We start from the raw sequence: 20,773 nt of genomic DNA, 5'->3' as shown, positions 1-20,773 counted from the left end.
TTCATTATAAAAAACGATTTTAATAAAAAAAATTAAATATTCAACTACTATAAATCAAACCATACTGTCAACAGTTTAAACACACAAAATATTATACCTCACAAATTATCTCATTCACCAATTCACTCTTCCGCTAGTTACTACTTTCCTACAATGACTCTATAAATGTTTTACATTCAATCTGTTCTCTTCTCAACAAAGGGCATTTTACCACAAGCAATCTCATCCAACACATTGTCCTAATGTCGGTCTTGATCCGTTTGAAATGGTTCAAAAAACTCAATTTTTTCTCAACCTCAATCGTAAAGTAACTTTCAATCCCAACCACGTCGCGTACTCGATGAGTCAACCGATTCTTTCGATGAAGGCATCGTTGAAGAAGATCTCGTTCAAGAGTCATTTCAAGAGCCCGGGGTCAAACCACAAGTATTTAATAATAATAATAATAATAATAAAGGCGCTCCATGTAGAGGGTGGACGGATGATGAAAAGAAGACACTAGCGCAATCATGGCTAGATGTGTTGGACGAACCGATCCATAACAATGACCAAGACTCGACAACCTTCAAAGAAAAATTTTGGCTAAATTTTTGTCAACGCATGAAAAGGAACTACCACAATCCTGATTCACTTTACTCGAAATCGAGGACCGCCAACCAAGTCGCAATGGAGTTCAACATCATCTACCTGAACGCGATCTGGCAACCCCAATGTAAAATACAAAAAATTTTAACCCAAATTTAAACTTTTTCAACCATGAAACCAAATAGTGTTTTACAAAATGTTTTCAAAATATTATTCATCAGAGTGTCCGAGAAAATATAGTTATATAGATGAGGAGCGGTACGATCAAACCTTCGCCCTGCCATGATCTCCGGAAGTATCTGAAATAATAAACTGAAAATGTAAGCCCGAGGGCTTAGTGAGCTACCCCCACAATACCAATATCACACCGATAATACAATATCAATAACAGATAATCAACAACATGCATACTGGGCCTTCGGCATGATTGGATCGCCCTGCAGGGCCTACAGTCTATCTGGATCTACCCCGAGCCTTCGGTATGACTGGACCGCTATACAGGCCTACAGTCTATTCGGACCGCTCATAGGGTATGTTGGCCTTCAGCATAAAGCATGACCGCCTCAACCCAAACATCAATCAAATAACCATGTGCGCATAAGTAACATATTCTGGCATAACATATATCATATATAACTATATCACAGATCATCGATCATAGTAATCTCTCATAACCAGAGCACCGACCTAACCAGGTCACTAACATACCAATCCTAACGGATCATAAGAGCAAAACAACATACTGTCTATCCTTATACCGATCTAACTGGCCATAACCATATGTAGCATACTATAACAAAGATAACAACTAAAAGGGTCGGCCTTGGTACCTTAGACCCTATTAATATAGTGAGGATAACTCACCTTGATAGTAGCTCGTAATGATACTGCCCATACCTCCAGATATAGCTCCAACCACCTCGCCTGTACCCATAAGTGGTCCACTCAATAATCACTAAAATTACCAAGATGCCCTAGGGAGGTACAAGACACCCCACAGTCAAATCAAGTCACTGGTCAATGGTCAATAGTCCATGTTGACCTATTTGTTGCATATAACTCTCTCTGCCTCGAGTTCCTCCTGATTCCAGAATTTCTCGACTCGACTCGTCGAGTCGATACGCAACCCAGTGCTTGGAAATCCAATCTGACTCGCCGGGTCATCTCCCAGACCTCACCGAGTCCATACAGGACTAATTTGGACAAAACCCTACCGGACTCGTCGAGTCATCTCCCACGCTCGCCGAGTCCATACGCATATTCTCATGATCCAGCTATTATGAACTATCCCTTTGTTTCAATCGGTAGATCTAGGTCCCTATAGTGCATTAGCAACGTAAAGTTGCTACCTTTACATATTTGCATGACTCAAATTCCACATCTAAGCTTGAAATGGGACTTTACTCATAAACAAGGGTTCCTTCATGACCTTATTAAGAACTTTATGAACTTAGGGCTCAAAAGAGATTCAGATATGAAGTTTCAACGTCATATCTAGCTCCCATACCATAATCCCTTCATGAATAGCTAAAGAAAGCCCTAAACTTCACATATGAAATATTCTATAAGAAAAGAGGTCAAGGTAACAGCTTGTTACCTCCAAAACGTACCCAAACTGAAATAGTCTCTGGATCCACACGAAAACCTTGATGCTAGCCTCTTGATCTACAAGTTTCCTTCACAAAAATCCCTTTCTAAAGCTCCAAAACTATAACCGAGTTCAGGAGTGCAATTTCAGGGTGCAAAGTGTAAATAAGGAAGGCCGACTCGGCGAGTCGATGGATAGACTCGGTGAGTCGAGTCGCGATTCTGGTCACACGTTAAGTGACCAACTCGGCGAGTCGGAGGCTGGACTCGACGACTTGGTGTTGAAGAGAGAAAAACCCTAATCTCCGAGGTTGCACCCTATTTAAAGGACTTAATGCCCTCCCTTCAGTCCCCTTAGCCCTTTTGAAGTCTAGAAACCCTAAATCCGTTTGTGGGAGCATTGGAGAGCATTTGGAACCTTGATAAGTGCTTGGTGAAGATATCTTTGAAGATTAAGAAGGTTGGAGCAAGGGGCTTTGCAGAGATTTGGTTCATTCTTCAGTTAGAACTTTCATTTGAGGTAATAACCTGTTGCTTAAGGTCCTTTGCATCTAGATCCTTTGTTGCTTGAGTTTTGTGGCATTTTTAGAGTTATTTTGTGTTTAGAGGATGGATCTAAGGTTGCTACCTTAGATCTGGACTTGAGATGGTCCAGAGGATCATAAAGTTCCTGTCTTTGAATTGTTGATGAAGCCTTCTTGTCCCAAGCCCTAGCTCAAGAGTCTTTTATGCTTAGATCTCTTTGGATTCACGTAAACTTTACGTGAGGAACAACTTGTAGAAGGGTAGATCTAAGGATTGAATCCCCTGCATGGCTTGAAAGCCACTATATGGATTAAGATCTTGAGGTACTCGGCGAGTCACAGTTGGTATCAGAGCATTAGTTTAAGTGAACTAGGAATTTGTAGGAAATTTCTAGACTTAAACTTATGATGCTAAGCGATGACTGTGAGATGAGTGTCTGCTATAATTTAGACATGAGCACTAGTTTATTTTAGGAAAGATGCCTAAAATGTTTTATGTGCTAAATGATTTATGTTATAGCTATAAAGATGCCTTATATGTTGTTATTTGTTCGGATCTATGGTCTGTTGCCGACCGGATCTGGAAACCTTGTGTGTTCAGGATTCTAAGTGTATGATTACGATATTAGAACTAACATGTAACGTTTCGGTGTAACAAGGAGATTTATACGTCTATCGTAAATAAAATATTTCCTATCTTAAATTCTCGTCTCGGTACACCGAACGTCTGCTTGGGTGTACAAAACAAGAGGAAGATGACAACCTGAGCCTAAGAATGTGATGGGTCATACATCGGTCGTTACGCCTACACCCGAACCTATCACGATGGAAAAAGTTCATGAAGTGATGCAAACCATGATAGACCGGGAAAATAGAGGAAATGAGATGGCTTATGATACTGAATGATACCTATCAGAAGATATCATAAGAGAGGTATCTTGCGTTTAGAATACGTCTGATAAAATAGCAATATGTCTATAGAAGTAGGGTACATCTGAATGTACACATTTGATTGGCGGGATGATAGAACGATTGGTGTAATTCCTAAAGTTTTCCTATCATCTGGAATGTCCATCACCAACCGAGTTGAATCTGAATTGATGATTGAAGATATGCATGGAAGAAGTCCTAGTAGAGTCTAGGGAAATTTTTATGATTATTTGGACACACTCGTATGTGTTAAATTGTTTTGTGATTTTAGGACTTAGAGACTACGAGACAATACTTGGGACGAGTATGAGTCGGTGTGAAAGGTAGTAGATGCATATACTACCGGAAGCACAGGACTCACGCTTGGATCGGGGAAAGTCACAAGATTACCAAGAAGCTAGTAATTGATTTCGTTTTGTTCATGTAAGTCGTTACCATCGTTTCATTAATGACTAAGAAGATGATTTTTATTCCGACCCTAGTGGTCATATCAATTTGACTCCGACTACGCTGAGTATGTTATGTGGTTTAGAGAACCAAGTTCGATGTAACATCTGACTTAAGCCATAGGATTGAAGTAAAAGCTAATTAAAGTGATCGGTAGAGGTATCGCGACAATTGCTTGTAGTTAGAAATGCTACCTTTTAAGATGTGGTTAGAACATGGAGGAAGGTATAGTTTGTTCTGGATTTGACTTTAAAAGACCTGAGTCCAAGCGATGCATCATACGATGAGAGCTCATTAGAACATGACCCATCAGTCTATTATGATAATCGAAGGAAGAAACTTATCTCAATTTTGTTAAAAAAGGAGTCTCCAATAAAGATCGAGATCGCAACACGAAGATCATGATTGGAAGTCTAACATGAGATAGAGAGCGGGTCCAAGATCGGGCACCGCCTGCAGTCATGAAATCTTAGAGTTAGATACTCATTCGAAGAAACATCAAAGTTACGGTTATTAATCAGGATGAAGAGATAACATATAGAGTCGTCATGTGAGTCTTGTTTCGTTGATGATTTCGGGACGTAATCATCCTAAGGGGGAGATAATTGTAACGTCCGTAGATCCAGGCTAGTCAATTTAGAGATAATAGGGGTCGGAAAATGACTTTTCGACAAAAGATTATTTAGAATAAATAATCTTAACCAAGTTGTAGAATATGTCTCAAGGGTTCCGTACATATAAAGAGCGCCGAAATCCGAGTTATAACGAAGAAGTTATGACCCGTCGAAGTTTAGCGACGGAACTGGCACGGCACCGTGAAGTCGTAAATAGTGAATTTATGATAGAGCGGCTCTTGGTAATCTAAATGAAAGTCATAGAATATGTTAACCTGAGAATGTACATAAAAAGAACGCCCAAATCTGACTTCGTATGAGGAAGTTATGATTTTTCGAAGTTTCGGCTTAGCGATGTACAACTCGAAGTTCGAGTATTAGATCGAGCGATTTTTAGCCGACACAACCTAAACGAGAATCGAATATATCGTTATTAGTAGCGTAACGATAAAAAGATAGACGAAAATGGACATCGGATGAAGAAGTTATGAGATTTTAACGGACCAATCCTGTCCCGGCCTGTTAAAAATATAACTTTAAAAATAAAGTCAAAATTAGCCGACGGAGTCTAAACAAAAGTTGTATAGTACATCTCCACCTACGCGTGGATATAAAGAACGTCAAAAACGGAGTTCGTATGAACGAGTTACAAATTATAATAGCATATTTACGTATTAAAATATAGTATAAATCATATATACGTACACATATATATACATATGTGTATATCATTAGAAATGTACCGACGATGCGGTCATTACAAGACTAATGTTGAGTTCTTTCGACATTAATTTAATACAAATATCATTAAATCCATTTAAAATAGTATTATAGAGGAGTGTTTGGTTGTTTATATAACTAAAATGTTATTAAGTAATTATGGAGGGTAACTTTTTTAAAATTCAATTACTATAAATAAGAGCCTTGGGCTCTCATATTTCTTGCACCATTCTCTTGATTCAAGAGTCTTTCTCTCCTTATCCCCTGAGCATTTTGGTCCCTCGTGATTCGACTTCTCTTTCTGTAGTTTTTAGTATAGTAAGGTGAGCGTTGAAGCGCTGCACGAATCTTTCTTAGAAAGATTCAGCGACGAAGTTCTGCCCCTGCAGAGTCTGACTCCTAGCTAAAATCTCATTATAAGTAAGTTATGCTTACCCTATTTTAATATAGCTTATATTTAAAAATAATATTGTTATTATGAACTTATAATAAATATTTAAGCTATTATTATGACTTATATAAGTGTCGTTATAATATCTTTTTAACGACTCGCAGTACGTGAAATCTGGTTTAAAGGGACGCATAGGGTTGTTGGATTTCAGAAGTGTTATACGCCAAAATGGTCCTGCCCTCCGATGTTTTATGTCTGGCCCATGTATGTACATCGTGGTTGGAAAGTATTGTTTAAACGCTTATATAATAATAATAATAATAATAATAATAATAATAATAATAATAATAATAATAATTAGTCACGGTAAATATTAGACTAAAATCTAGTGGTAATAATACTAGGTTTCGTCGAAGGAAATTATTTTAAAATCTAGTGGTAATAATATTAGGTTTTGTCGAATAAATTCGGCAACATTTTTATTAAAAGAGGTACTCTGATTTTCATAAAGCATAAACAAAATCAGCGAGTCATATAATCATTGTAATTATCTATGTATATGATGTAACACTCAGGTTTTTAGGTATGATTTTATAGTCTATTTATGAGAATTCTGATGGTCACGACGTGGTGAGGGGCACCACGGCGTGTCATTCTTACGGGATCGTGTATCTTATTAGATGGGTGCCATGATATTGTCATGCATTTGCCACGATGTGGTGACTCATTTTTGGCAAACCATACAATCTAGGTCTTAAGCCATATTTAAAAGAAGTGATGGCTAGGGTTTCCTCCACTCTCAACCTCTATCATCTCCAAAGCACATTTGATAAACCCTAACCTCCATTTTGAAGTTCTTGGACCATTTTTTGGTAGTTGTATGATCTTAGAAGGAAGAAGGAACTCTTGCGCATAGATCATCAATCAAATTGTCTCTACTCCTTGTGTGTACCTTCTGGACTCTTTGTAAGTCTTCAAGTTTGTACTTTTTTTGTTATATCTTCATACATACATACATACATACATATATATATATATATATATATATATATATATAGGTTTTATGGCATGTTTTAGATCATATTGGGTTGGATAAACGAGATAAAATTTGCAACTTTATAACTCTCGTTTGTCGCTTGGTCACTGTATCTTCTAGATCTAGAAGTTGAATGAGTTTTGAGAGGGATACACAAGTTTTAGGTCATTTTTTTCAACATTTTGACCTAGTTGGTGAAGGGCGCATAGTTCATGCATGTCCATAAAGTTTGGATTCTTATGGACCATTAGAGTCCTAAGAAACCTACTAGAAAGTATGAACAATGATCTTAACATATTAAGGACTCAATCCATTAAGTTGTCATAGTGCAGTATCCATGATGTAGCAAGATGAGTGACATGGCGTAGCGATGGAGAATGTTGCGACTGTTTTGTAACGACCAAAAATTTCAACAAAATTTAAACTTTTCAAAACAATTCATTTTAATAACATTACTACAGAAAGGTGTTCAATACATTATTTATCAGAATATTCCCAGGTCCATTTCATAAACCATAAACGCGAGGAACGGTACGATCACGCCTTTGCCTTGCCACAGTCTCCTGAAGAACCTAAAAAACATTAAACCACAACTGTAAGCCCGAAAGCTTAGTAAGATACCCCCAAAATACCAACCACATATACGCCCTTCCAGGCCACGACCTTCTGATCCAAAACATATTGCCTTCCGGCCCATAACATATTGCCTTCCGACCCATAACATATTGCCTTCCGGCCCATAACATAAAAAGCATACATAACATAACATAACATAGAACAACCATGCATATCAGGTCAAACTCCAGTCTAAACAACCCTGTGCACATAACATTCAATCATATAACAGTTCGCAGTCAACAAATCGATCAAGCAGATCACATAACATATCATTACCCTAACCAGGATACCGACCTAGCCGATCACGAGCATATATCACCCTACGTCTCAGTCAAAATACTACTTACACACATACGCCTTTCCAGGCCATGACCTTCCGGTCCACATAACGTAGAATGCCTTCTGACCCATATCATAATGCCTTTCAGCCCATATCCAGCAATACCATAACAAACAACTACCTGGATTTCCATCTGGTAAAGGGTCGGCCTTGGTGTCGTAGACCCTATTGATATAGTGAGGATAACTCACCTCGAACTGTCGGCTGAAAGGATAAGATCCCGCTGCTCCAAACTCCGACACGAACTCCTCCACTGAACACCAAAACACTCAACTCAATATATATCCTTAATTACCCAAATAACCATGGATGACAACTGGTCAACCTTGGACAAAGTCAAAGTCAACCCCTGACTGACTCTACTCGCCGAGTCAACCCGATGACTCGCCGAGTCCCCAAGCTCAGAACTTCCCTCACCCCGCGACCTAACTCGCCGAGTCACCCCGAGACTCGTCGAGTCCAACAACTCTGAGTCCACTCGCACCCAACTCACCGAGTCATCCCTTGACTCACCGATTCTCGACTCAACCAGAAAATATTGGGACTCTTCGACAAGACTCGCCGAGTCCAAGAACAGACTCGCCGAGTCTAAGGCTATCTTCAATCTACTCGCCGAGTTGTTCATCCAACTCGTCGAGTTCCAGCTTATCTTCAAGCAACTCGTCGACTCCACCCTTGTGACTCACTGAGTACAACCGGTTTGAGTCCAAACAGAAGTATTTCCAGGCCATGAAATTGATCCAAAACATAGATCTAGCCTCCTACAACCCATCCATCACGTAAAGTGGCAAACTTTACGTGAATCCAAAGAGATCTAGTCCTTATTCACTTTAGAGCTAGGGTTTGGGACATGATGGCTTCACTAAGCACTCAAACACAGGAACTTTAATGCACTCTAGGCCTTCAATATTCCAGATCTGAGGTAGCAACCTCAGATCTAACCTCCAAACTCCAAAACATACCAAGATATACTCCCCGCAAACCCCAAAATGATGAATCCATATGAGTGATAGCCCCCAAACGAGATATTACCTCAAAAGAATGCCCCAACTGCAATGAAACTCGAATCCAAGCAAAGCCCTTTGATCCAAGCCTCTTCTCCTTCAAGATTTCTTCAACAAACACCTCCCCAAGATCCAAATGCACTCCAATATTCTTCAATCACGCTTTCTAGGGTTTCTGGACTTCAAGGGGGATTAAAGAGGCTAGGGAGAGGATATAATGTTCTTTAAATAGGGCTCATTCCCTGGATTTAGGGTTTTCTCCACCCAGCACCTACTCGCCGAGTAGGCCGCTTGACTCGCGACCAAAGTCGCGACCCTACTCGCCGAGTCCATCCATGGACTCGCCGAGTTGCCCTTCAAAATTTACACTTTTAGTCCTTCAACTCTACTCTTGCTATTCCGGGATGTTACAATTCTCCCCCACTTAAATTAGGCTTCGTCCTCGAAGCCTACGGCAAGTCATCTCAAAAATACTTCCACAACACGCCACCTGGCCTTAACCGAACTAGGTCCCTCAAGGCATACCCATCCGAACTCAAACTCACTTTCTCCTTCCTTGCGGTGTCCTGACCACCGCCTCAAACCGAACACCGACTTTACCCTCTGATAATCACACACAACAGCTGGGTACCACTCATGATGCAACAGTGCTCAAAATCACAACCATCACTCGACCCATAAGAGCCATAAAAAAACTATGCACCACCCAATTCCCGGTCCGAGTCCAACTCTATCCATTCCGTGCTGACAGAAAGACACACTCTTCAGAGCAACTCCCATGAGTTCTCTTCTTGCAATTGCATGCACATGCTGAACTAGCTCTAGCACTCTAGGGTTAGGAAACCCATCACTCTGACGACCCTCAAAACATCCCTCAGGATGAACCATTGATACACAGATCCTTTACCGAAATCAAACTGGAAATCCAAAACTCCATATCTACATCCCTTACGAGCCTCTTGTCTTTACAGCCCTGTAATTCCCTTCTACGACCCCAACAGACATCCCCTCATGATGTCATCCCAAACCGCCGCCGCACACGCTGCTCAATGACCATCGTTGGAACACCCCGATCATAACTCTACACTGCCACTTTCACTTTCATGAATTTGCACTCCCCTTCAGAATTAGATTCCTCCCTTTTTCCTTACCAAGGAAAACCACTCGACCGTCGTGTCACCACGACAAGTACTACGGTGCTCACCCAACGCTACATCACCTCTTTATAGCGTAACCGCTATCCCATGCACCATACATACTCTGAATCCACCCGAGAAGACTCTCAAAACCATGCACCACCTTCACTGATTACGATCCATACCCGGGGCCAGACCTTGCAACGCTATCATATCGCGACATACTCAATCCATTACCTCGCACCTGTCTAACGACACATGCAGAGTCTTCAGCATGACTGGGCCACCTCACCAGGTCTTCAGTCAATCTGGACCACTCTCAAAACCTTCAGCCAATCTGGGCCGCCCTCCAGGGCCTTCAGTCTGACTGGTACGCCTTCCGGCCGTCAGTCTTTCCGGACCGCTCAACTAGCATTCCTCAATCCGAGTTATCTTTCCAGGAAATCCTCCCCTGCATACAATTCTAGCCCCCCCTAGGGGTTCCGAACTCTATCTCCACCATACATTCTCGATCCCAGCCTGATCCCAGGCCCTACACAATCACTGCCATAGGTCTATATACTGCCCCGCACGCCTGCCACTCACCCATACCATCCTGCTCTCGTCTGAAAGAAATATCGCCGAAACCCAAGCAGCTAAACAACCTCTCAATTCTATTGATCATCCAGAGAATTTCCGATTCTCCCCCACTTAGGGCACTGACTATCAACCACCGGCCACTAACACCGACATCCCAAAATAACCTTGCACAAAACCCCACACTTACATGCAGACTGATTTCCACCAGTACTAGCAACCTTCGCAAAACACATTCCCACACTGATTAATCCTTTCAAAAGTACTCATTCCTCAGCTAACCACTCCTCAGACTGAAGATGCTACCCGACATTCAACCAACGCCACATCTCCACTAATCACCCTCACGAATGATAACCAATGATAGCACAAAACACCAAACCATAACCATACCAAACCTTCAGGGAACAACGGATACCAAAACGAAAACCCGAAACACTAATCCATAACCATGTCAGACCCTCAAGGAACAACAGATACCAAAACGAAAACCATCCAATGAGACTAGCAGATAAACGATACTCCACAATAATAATAAATCAACCAGACAACAAGAAAGAAACATACCCGCAGTTGCATCCGGCACTGCTCTAACCTCCTCCGTTGCAAGCTGAAAAGCACGAACCTAAGCCCTTTGGGGGCTCCGCTCCACTCTGACCTACACCTGTGATCCTCAACGTGGCCGGTGTTGGAGCCTGCACCGGTCCTGCAGCAAGCTGTGGACAGTTGACCCTCAAGTATCCAACCTGATGACAATGATAACATATCCTTAAATCCCGAACCGACACTGACTGCCGACAAACCCTCGCATAGTGTCCCTCCTTTCCGCACTTGCGGCATGCACCACCGGACTGACAAACTCCGGCGTGACCCCTCCCACACTTTCCACAAACGTGGTTGCCCTGATCTCCCACCCTGGAATCAACGGTCTTAGACCGTTTCGTCGCCGCCTGCGACTGAACTGGAGCTTGCCTCAGCACACGCAACTGCAACCCAATCTCTAACTCACGCCGCCTGGTGGCCTCTTGCAACTCCAACAAAGTCTCGCACCTCTGCGCGGACACAAACTGACTGATGTCCCCCTTTAGCATACTCAGATATCGGGACATCTGAGCCTGCTCCGAAGCGAACTCAAGGCAAATCATCGCCCTCTCAGTAAACATCCTGGTGATTTCCGTCACCGACTCCGTATCCTGCTTCAGTTCCAGGAACTCTTGAGCCAACTTCTCCCTCTCGACTCGCAGAACATAACGAGTGCTGAACATATCTCTGAACTGATCCCATGAAATTGCAGCCCTCTGTGCGTCTGAGTATGATCCCGTGGTCAATCTCCACCAATCCTTTGCCCCGAGCCTTAACAGGTTCAGAGCACACCTCACCCTCTGATCAGCAGGGCATGAATACATGAAGAAACACCCCTCCACGTCTGATAACCATCTCATAGCAACGATCGGATCCCGAACTCCATCAAAGGTGGGAGGCTCCGCATTATCGAAGTCCCGATACTGAAAACCCCTACTAGTTCCTCCCCCTGCCGCTGCTACAACCGCTGTAGCCGCCACGGCAACCGTCTCCGTGAGAGCCGCATAACACTCATCAAAATACTCCACCATGGCGGTCTTGATCGACCCAAACAGTTCCGGCAGCTCGGATTGGAACAATGCAGCAACCTCATCACGCAGGATCTCACGAATCCTCGCATCCAACTCGTGCGTACTCATCTGACCGATAACCTCAGGCGGTACTGACCCGTCCGCAACTCCTCCTCCTGCACCCGATCCTGACCCGGATCCACTCCCAGCATGCCTCGAAATCTCCATACTGAAAATATACCAGAAAACCTCAGACTCTTCCCACTATCCCGGGAACCAACTCTCAACCCAACCCTAGAGGTCATGGTTTCCCTGATACGCGTATGGGTCCTGTGCTTTCAGTAGTACGGGCCCATACTACCTTCCACACCTACCCATATTTGTATGAAGTACTACCACGACACCCTAGCGATAAATGTTCATAGCAAGCGCTCGATCCTCACTCCTAGAGGAACACTGGAAATCTCAACAGAGGAAAACCCTAGGCTAGTAGGCATCATAAAACAGGCAACATTATCATGAAATCCTGAAGATCCCTAGCTTAACACTAGCATGTTGTTCTATCAAAGCGCAATAAAACAAATGTCATGAATGGTAATTTGGGGTTACTTACTGGCTCCGGCTAATCGTACCTCCGCGTCCTCCTTTTACTTAATTTAAATACCATTTTACTTTCTCTTTTTAAAACCCTCCTCGATTTGAGACTGGACTCACACGAGTGTTCCTCCAATTCGCTCAAACCAAGACTCTGATACCAACTTGTAACGACCAAAAATTTCAACAAAATTTAAACTTTTCAAAACAATTCATTTTAATAACATTACTACAGAAAGGTGTTCAATACATTATTTATCAGAATATTCCCAGGTCCATTTCATAAAACATAAATGCGAGGAACGGTACGATCACGCCTTTGCCTTGCCACAGTCTCCTGAAGAACCTGAAAAACATTAAACCACAACTGTAAACCCGAAAGCTTAGTGAGATACCCCCAAAATACCAACCACATATACGCCCTTTCGGGCCACGACCTTCCGATCCAAAACATATTGCCTTCCGGCCCATAACATAAAAAGCATACATAACATAACAAAACATAGACCAACCATGCATATCAGGTCAAACTCCAGTCTAAACAACCCTGCGCACATAACATTCAATCATATAACAGTTCACAGTCAACAAATCGATCAAGCAGATCACATAACATATCATTACCCTAACCAGGATACCGACCTAGCTGATCACGAGCATATATCACCCTACGTCTCAGTCAAAATACTACTTACACACATACGCCTTTCCAGGCCATGACCTTCCGGTCCACATAACGTAGAATGCCTTCCGGCCCATATCATAATGTCTTTCGGCCCATATCATAATGCCTTCCGGCCCATATCCAGCAATACCATAACAAACAACTACCCGGATTTCCATCCGGTAAAGGGTCGGCCTTGGTGCCGTAGACCCTATTGATATAGTGATGATAACTCACCTCGAACTGTCGGCTGAAAGGATAAGATCCCGCTGCTCCGAACTCCGACACGAACTCCTCCACTGAACACCAAAACACTCAACTCAATATATATCCTTAATTACCAAAATACCCCTGGACGACAACTAGTCAACCTTGGACAAAGTCAAAGTCAACCCCTGACTGACTCTACTCGCTGAGTCAACACGATGACTCGCCGAGTCCCCAAGCTTAGAACTTCCCTCAACCTGCGACCTCACTTGCTGAGTCACCCCGAGACTTGTCGAGTCCAACAAATTTGAGTCCACTCGCACCCAACTCACCGAGTCATCCCTTGACTCACTGATTCTCGACTCAACCAGAAAATATTGGGACTCTTCGATAAGACTCGCCGAGTCCAAGAACAAACTCGTCGAGTCTAAGGCTATCTTCAATCTACTCGCCGAGTTGTTCATCCAACTCGTCGAGTTCCAGCTTATCTTCAAGCAACTCGTCGAGTCCACCCTTGTGACTCGCCGAGTACAACCGGTCTGAATCCAAACAGAAGTATTTCCAGGTCATGCAATTGATCCAAAACATAGATCTAGCCTCCTACAACCCATCCATCACGTAAAGTGGCAAACTTTACGTGAATCCAAAGAGATCTAAGCCTTATTCACTTTAGAGCTAGGGTTTGGGACATGATGGCTTCACTAAGCACTCAAACACAGAAACTTTAATGCACTCTAGGCCTTCAATATTCCAGATCTGAGGTAGCAACCTCAGATCTAACCTCCAAACTCCAAAACATACCAAAATATACTCCCCACAAACCCCAAAATGATGAATCCATATGAGTGATAGCCCAAGAACGAGATATTACCTCAAAAGAATGCCCCAACTGCAATGAAACTCGAATCCAAGCAAATCCCTTTGATCCAAGCCTCTTATCCTTCAAGATTTCTTCAACAAACACCTCCCCAAGCTCCAAATGCACTCCAATCTTCTTCAATCACACTTTCTAGGGTTTCTGGACTTCAAGGGGGATCAAAGAGGCTGGGGAAAGGATATAATGTTCTTTAAATAGGGCTCATTCCCCGGATTTAGGGTTTTCTCCACCTAGAACCTACTCGCCGAGTCCATCTTTGGACTCGCCGAGTAGGCCGCTTGACTCGCGACCAAAGTCGCGACCCTACTCGCCGAGTCCATCCATGGACTCGCCGAGTTGCCCTTCAAAATTTACACTTTTAGTCCTTCAACTCTACTCTTGCTATTCCGGGATGTTACATGTTTTGCATGGACTTTGCCACAACGTAGTAGCGTGCCTACAACGACGCGGTAATGGATTTAATCATGAACAAGTTAAATGTCCATGACGTGACCAAGTTGAATGGTCATAAAGTGTACTTGGGTTGGCCACGACGTGGAGGTCATATGGAGTTGAGTTTGACTGTTGTTGACTTTTTGACATGGTTTAACTTTTAATCAAATTCCTAGTTTAGAATGTGGACCAAGGGTTGCCTTGTATGATTTTATAGGAGGTGTGTATCACCCGCTTTGCGATTGTTTGAGCTTGTTAGTTGTCGACTGCGTATGTGAGGTGATTTTTCTCACTATACTACGTAGGATGCTAGATTGTCTTTGTGACTCTTGCATGTATGTTGTGCGGGGTCCATGATATGGGTAGGACCCGTTAGTTGTGTGGGCGGGGAATGATGTTACGTATGGTATGTGGTATTTTAGAGAACTCACTAAGCTATGCGCTTACTATTTTATGTTTAAATGTTTTAGGTACTTCTCGTTCAAAGGGAAATGACCCAACTTGGTCGTAATGCATCCCTAGAGATTTATTCCGCACTATCTTTTTACTGTTTACTTTGATGTTTTGAGAATACATTATACTTTGTCTATCTTTTGGAAGTAACGAATGAATATTTGGTTGGTTTATAAATGAAAATTTTTACTTAGTACTTTTAGGACGATACATATGATTTATTCCATACAAGTGATAACACTTGACTTTTACTTGATTTTTGAAAATATCCATGATATAAGAATTGTTATGACTAACTTAGGGAATATGTTTTTTTTTTTTGGGGAATTGAAGTATTACAAAAGGAAGGGGTTCTTTATATGTCAATAAATGTACCATCTTGAAGTATTTAAGAAGTTTGGCATGATAAATAAAAAAAGGTGGATATCCCAATTGTTATGGGCTCAACGTTAAATAAGGACAAACACGAAAACTTAGTAGACGCAACACGATACAAACAACTTATAGAAAAATGTTAATACTCCAATTGTTCAAGGCTTAATGTTGGGCAGGGTATGAACATTTCAACATAAATGCATCTTCAAGCTGCTAGGAGAGCTTTTACATATATAAAAGGGTACATGGAGTATGAATTTATTACAAACATACATCGAAAGATATATTTATGGTGTACACCAATAGTGATCATGCGGAAGATGAAGATGGCAACACAAGCACACATAGATATGTGTTTGTGTATGCCTAGGAGCAATTTTATGAAGCTCAAAGAAACAACTAATTGTGATTTTATCCTTTGCGTAAGCGGAGTATATAGGTGTAGTAGCTTAAGCATGCTAAGCAATATAGGTTCATGGAATTCTAAAGCAACTTGGATACGTGAAGGAAGGAAACTACACACGTCTAATGTATGACAACACTTTAACCATCAAATTACCAAAAAATCAAATCGTAGTTATAGTAGGAACATATGAGCAAGATATCACTTCCTTTGAGTGTAAAGGAGTGAAGGTTCCATAACATTGCTGCATTGTAGAGGACCAGAGGAACAAAACATGTCGGAGACATAATGACCAAACCACTTAAGTTATAGACATTTGCTAAACTGAGAAGCATGATGAGAAAATGAGAAGCATGATGAGAATGTTTGAGAGAGGTGGGTATGGGCAACGGTGTTATTGGGTGTTATTGCATGTTATAACACGTGAACACCGCCCCCCTTCCCCGTTATTAGGTGTTATGAGACTGCACGTTACTCCCCGTTACCACCATAACACGTTATAACGTGTTTTTTTTTGTCATTTTCCTAATAACGTGGACCAATCCGAAGCAAGTGAGCTAAGTTGAACAAATTGCATTTTGTTCAATCAAAATGCTTGTAACCTAGAGTATTCGGTGTTGATGAAAAAAAACCCTTTCAATTATAGGTTGTGGATTCAAATTCCATTATAGACAAAAAGAAAAGAAATGTAGCTTAAGAGTAAAATAGAAGTATCTTCTCTCCGATAAGAATCCCCTATTCTAATAAATAAAACCATTTTTCGCCACGTGGCAGTCAATTAGCCATCCCCCAACGAATTTTCCCGCTTACAATTTCTATGTGAAGTTCCAAAAATGCCCGCTCGTAAAACGACATTTGTCTCGCTCTGATATTGGAAACAATTAAAAGTTTCCAACTTCTTAGCGATAAATCAGCTCCTAAATTCCAGGGATGGTTGAAATGAATCGTTTCCAAAGTTTATTTATACACTTGCAATTCCATACCCATTAATTTTACGCAAATTTTGTTGTCGGGCATTGAGTAGGAGCCGAAATTTCAACTCTTAATTGATTACAAACCGGAGATTTGATTCAGTCGAGCATTGCAAAAGGGGACAAAGACGATGGTAGCTATGAAAAATCAGAAAGTATATGAGCGGTTTCATGCACAAAGCTGGAAACAGATCTAAGTTTCCAGCTTCAATCCAAGAATTCGCTCCTCAGTCACCCAGATTTTCGTGCTGATTAGTAATATTCGGATAAATCCACGAAATCATGTAGGTAATCGTTTCCTATTTTATTCTTCATTTTCTCTATTTTTGCAGAAAATCCAATCCAAATCAGGAATCTCCTTCCCAATCGAATACATATTTCTCCATAAACCCTAATTATGCCCAAACCATCTCTTTTGCCACAATCACCGCCACTACTTATTTATCTTCATATGACACAGCCTGGGTAGCTATGATTCCTTCTCCAAACTCTACAAAGATCCTTTTCAATGATGATGTCGTATTATAATGGCTCTAAAAAGCAGATTCCCTCTTTTTTCCTTCATCTTTCTATAACGCTTATTTTCAAGGGTTCGCTTTCATAAAATATGTCATTTTCAGTCTTAGGTAACCTCTCCATGACTTGAACTAAAAGGACAAGAAATTCATGATGAGATACGTTCAATTGGATGATGTGAATAACCTTCTTAAAAGGGTGTTGATGCTTCTGGCTTTAGGGGATCAATTTCTTGACGAAACATCAATGAATATCGCACGAATCACATCATCCATCATGTTGGTTCCTTCGTCACACGGAGCACATTGTTCATGGTTGTTTAATTAGCCATACTTATTTATCATGATTTATTACTTTTTCGAGTTCTATGTTTTGAATATATTTCTTTTTGTTGATGAAAGGTCCAGTTTTCACTTTTTCCCCTTTTACAAACAACATGAATTTAGGTAAGATTTTTTTTTATGAACCTATATTTTTTGCTCTTTCATTTTTTAATCATTTCCCAGTCTATCTAATCTTCGTCCGTTTTTTTCCTGTACTTACTCTGTTTGGCTTCATATCTACTCATATCTAGGCTACAACAAATTATTGTGGTGTGTATTTTTAACTTTAATGTTGGACAAAGTTTTGTCAGATATTTTTCAGGAAAGAACTTAACTGATAAAATATGTGCTTGAGTTGCCATCATGCTCTCGTTGGGAAGAAGGAAATGTCAGCTCGAAAGAAGGCCTTTAATCAAAGTAAGGCCATCTTACACTTTCCGCTTTCTAGGGTTCTTTATCAGGTTTAGTAACCACTAATCATTATTTATGTTTATTCTTTTTGAGTTTTACATTAGCAGATCTTTGATGTTGATTCTTTTAAAATCAATGAGTCTATGGTTTTGAACATTAGCAAATTCCCAATGATTGACTATGGTGAAATTGACAAATTTACCCTTGCAAATGTTGTTGTCCATCCAATGATCAATCCAACACATTTGCCTTAGCTGGTTAAGCAAAACTACTTTCACAACCTGTAACTTCCTAAAAACGGTATATATATATATATATATATATATATATATATATATATTAATGGGTATCATGATTATTAGTTATTCTTATCATGTGAAATTTGTAGAACTCTGTATCTTTAGAGTAGTTTCTTGAAGTTGATTTCCCTGTATGAGTTATGTTCTTATTTTGTCAATCTATTAGAGTATTATATAACATGTATACAATTATTAGAATATATTATTATAGATTTAGTAAAGAGTATTAATGATAAGCATTTGTAAAGAAATTAGTGTTTGAATCACAATTTAATGTAAAAATAATTAAAATTGATGTCCCAATGTATTATTAACATGTCATAGATTTTGCTATATTATACTAATTATGATATCTTTGATCCTTTTTAAAGAGATTAATTATGTGCAAGATGGCCTATTATTTTCCTAAAAAACTATGTTGACAACAAACAATTGATGGTCAACGCTTTGAAACAGTCAAAGAAAAGTAAAGTGTCTGTTTTGAGAAGTCCCAATATGTGTAAGCTTCATATTTCATGAACTCTAATAAATTGTAGTATTTTGACAAATATCAATATACTTTTGTTTTTTTTATTTATTTATTTCTTAGACTTATGTATGTGTTGGCTGCACTTTGTTGCCGTTTTAGGTTGGATAATGGATGGTAGATATGATAATATTCTCATCATCTTTACTGTAAAATTACCATTTTACCTAATTTATAAAACTTCATGTTTTCCAATGTACTGACACTCACATAGTAGGATGTTGTTTTCACAAACATAAACAATAACATCCATACACAATCACAAACATTCATAATGTTTGTCAAAAAAAGAAGAAAATTAAGTATAATGCCATATTTAACAAGATATAAAATGGAATTATGATTCTATATTTAACAAAAAAGAGTGTAGATTGCTATGAAAATAGGATGCTATAAAGTATATAGTGCATTAGAGTAGCATGTTATAAAATACTTGAAGTCATTTTAGTCAAATGTACTTTATAGGATCCTGCTTTCATAGTATGTATTCCTTCATAAGAATTCTCATTCCATCATTTGATGTATTCCTTCAATAAAATTTACCAAAAAACATACAATTAGTATAGATAAAAATACCTCAACACCTCAAAATAGATCATGCATCTTGATTGTTTTATGTTTCATCCCACATTCCTCCGTTTCACTTTCCATTTCACCACTTTACCATGCGACCTTCATTCTTGCCAACGTCGTATCCTAACAAAATATTGCTTCAGTCGACATTTCATGCTTTATCGATTACTTCATGTTCTAACACGTGTAATCTTAGCTTCAAACAAGACTGCTTTGATGGATGATTTTGCTTCTGATATCTAATCTTTATATGTACAAATGTATATTTTTGTGAGAAATAAGACAAGCAAGTGTGGCCATTTTCGTATATCGGCCATAGATTAAGGATAAAAATTGGGATGATATGTCTGTGTTTAGCGATTCAAGTCATTTTAAAAAAAAATTATATTAATTTGATATTTTAATTATATTGAATAGTAATAATATTTAATTTTAAATTATTTTTTTTGTTTATTTATTTGGTAACAACGAAAACAACTAGGTATAATAACTTCAAAATTGATATTTCTTATTTATTTAACCTTTTTCAAAATGTCATTTTATCGATATTTATATAAGAATCAACATATGCTTATAGTATAGTAATATGTAAATCGTTTAACTGTTTAACGTAATAGTCATTTACATAACTACCCTATATTTTTAACTAACACCATTTTATTCCCAATTACTTGTAATTTTTGCAAGTATTTCAATATTGTTTTTAAATCTTGATAACAAGCATCATGTTGGTTGATTCACATTTAGGGATCCATTTTAAATTATTAATAAATCTAATATTTTATAAATATTTTACGTGTGGTTGATTCACATTTAAGGATCCATTTTAAATTATTAATAATTTAAATGTTTTATAAACATTTTACTAATGATTGATTCAAATTTAACGATCTATTTTAAATTATTAATAATTTAAATATGTTTTATAAATATTTTACTCGTGGTTTCCACGGGTTATAATCTAGTTTTATAAAAAAATAAAATCGAAGATAGCCGCTATATCTTCTTTTTTTGGCGGGTATGTCGGATGAAAAGCCGAAACTGCCCTT

The sequence above is a fragment of the Lactuca saligna genome, chromosome 9, assembly GCF_052625555.1.
Source record: "Lactuca saligna cultivar CGN05327 chromosome 9, ASM5262555v1, whole genome shotgun sequence".
Classification (NCBI taxonomy): Eukaryota; Viridiplantae; Streptophyta; class Magnoliopsida; order Asterales; family Asteraceae; genus Lactuca; species Lactuca saligna.
The sequence above is the reverse complement of the archived record's forward strand: the minus strand, read 5'-3'. Positions refer to the sequence as shown.